General features: G+C 51.3%; 1 pseudogene; it reads right to left on the bottom strand.

Annotated features, from left to right (window-relative positions):
* Positions 1-243: 243 nt before the first annotated feature.
* LOC128068045 (protein LSM14 homolog B-like) lies at positions 244-1,396 on the bottom strand (annotated as a pseudogene).
* Positions 1,397-2,189: the final 793 nt, after the last annotated feature.

The following is a 2,189-nucleotide window of genomic DNA, read 5'->3' as shown; positions in this document are numbered from 1 at the left end:
CAACTGAAAAGGAAAAATAGGTTAGAATAACTCAAAGCAGTTTCCCATGTACATTTGCCCAAACAAGAGGTTCTAACTCAGACCACGTCCAAGTTCAGTTCAAAACGTAAGTGGTAGCATGGACTTTCCAAACTCAGTAAACAAAGTGACCGTGTCTCCCCCAGTAAGTGCAGCGTTCTCCATTGTCCTCGTAGACACAGCCTGGCGCCGGTGCCGCTTCAGCAAGAAACTTCGGCCAACTCCTTACACCCTGCCGGTCCCAGCTCTGTGGGAAGTTGGGTTACGGTGGGTTGCACCATTGCCCCTGCCCCCTCGAAATCCACCCCAGAAACTACGGCTTCGGAGGAACCTCCCTGACACCCTGAAGGTCTCCGTGTTGAGCTTCCTCTCCTCAGCCCACATCATCCACCTGGAACTGGTCTTGGGTTCAGAGGAGATGTTGTCAAAGAAGGACTTGGACGTGTTGTAGTAGCAGCGGGGCCCCAAGTGGTCCTCCTCAGCAGTGGCCTCTTCACTCTGGGTCACCACGTCCAGGTCCTTCTCTTCCCCTTTCTCAGCTTTGTCATCTTGAAAATTCAGTTTCTTTTTAAATTCCTTGTCCAGCTCTTCTCGGCTGAACTGGGCATTTGCCCTCTCAAAATCAAAGTCGCCTTCAAACTTGATTGTGTTTTCCTTGATGTTAGTTGGACAGCTTTGCCCTCTGGAGCGGTTCCTTGTTCGTCTGTTCCCTGAGCGCCTCCTCTGAGGTCTTCTGTTCTCTGTTGTTCACCGGCCGTTGAGTTTGCACAGCTGCCTCTGAGCTATATTGGTGGCGGCCTTGCTGCCGGTGGGGCTGGGCGCCTGTTGAGCTGCATGCCCACGGTGCCCTCGCCAGGTAACAGCTTCCTAGAGTTCAAGTTATCAAGAGATCCAGTCTGGATGGCCTGCTCCACCATGGGGCTCTTGCCAACTGAGACAGATGGAAATCTGGCTCCTAAACCCAAGGAGGCCAGCATACTGCTGGCTAAGCAGGGAGCTGCCCACCAGCTGGCTGTAGGGTGGCTTCCCTCGGAAGGGGCTGTAAGGCACCTGGAAGGAGGAGCCCAACCCAAGCCCAGGGAAGATCGAAGGACAGCAGGATCCTGAGGGAGCGTGTGCTGAGCTTTCAGAGGTTCACACACAGTAATATCTTTGACATCACTTCCCCGGAAGATGATGTACTCATAAATCTCCTCTCTAGGGGGGTGGCAGGCCTATCTGTGGGACGGTCTTCAGTACCAAAGTTCCTCACTTTGGCGAGCGCCGCGGTGGCATTGTCCCAGTCGATGGTGTAGAGGATGCCCTTGTAGCGGATCTGTGCCTTGGAGATGATGCTGATCTTGCAGCCCAGGTTCGGGGTGCCCGAGGAGCCGCTCATGGCGCTGGTCACCTGGCCGGGCCCGGCCTACTTGCCTTTGCATGGTGGCCTCGTCACCCTCTCCTCGCGGCCTCGATGCCGCTTTACTGGCACTCGAGGGCCTGCCTGGGGACCAGGAGGCCTCTTTTAGTTCTTGCCATTCTTCTTTCTCATGGAGTCACGTAGCTGAGCTTGGGTTGGGGCAATTATCTGGGCGTATAACCAAATAACATTGGAACACAAGTTCAAGGGAAATGACAAATCAGTCTTAACTTTTTTCTTCCTGTGCTTTTCTCATTAGGGTCTAGAGGGGTCTTCTTCCTTATTGAATATGACCTTTTGAGAAATTTAGTTTCCATCTTTCCCAATAGAATCATTCTTCTTAGGGAATTAAATTTTCTTCAAGTTTCTGCCTCTTCTGCTCAGTTTAAAAGATGAGGCCAGGGCCCTGTGGGTGTTTTGTTATTGATGTCTGCTATTTTTTACTCTCAGCTCTGTCGTTAAATTGTATTATGGTAGGCAGCATCTCCTAGGCCTGGTCTTTTAACATCATTTGCCTTAAGATGTGTTATTGGCCTAGGAACACGCAGTATCTATGTTCCAAGCTTAGCATCACTGGGGACCAGACTTGCAAACAGAACCAGGCACTGAGGCCTATGGTAGCCACCCAGATAACAGGACTGCACGTTGCTGGTCAGAATTCTCCTCCTTGTACATTCTGTGTGGCCTTGGCAAGTTTCTGAATTCCTCTGGCTCTAAGATTGCTCTCTGATCTCTACATTCCTTGCTAGCCTTCTGCTTCATTAGTACAGTT

Source organism: Budorcas taxicolor, chromosome 23 (assembly GCF_023091745.1).
Source record: "Budorcas taxicolor isolate Tak-1 chromosome 23, Takin1.1, whole genome shotgun sequence".
Taxonomy (NCBI): Eukaryota; Metazoa; Chordata; class Mammalia; order Artiodactyla; family Bovidae; genus Budorcas; species Budorcas taxicolor.
This window is presented reverse-complemented; position numbering and strand designations above follow the sequence as displayed.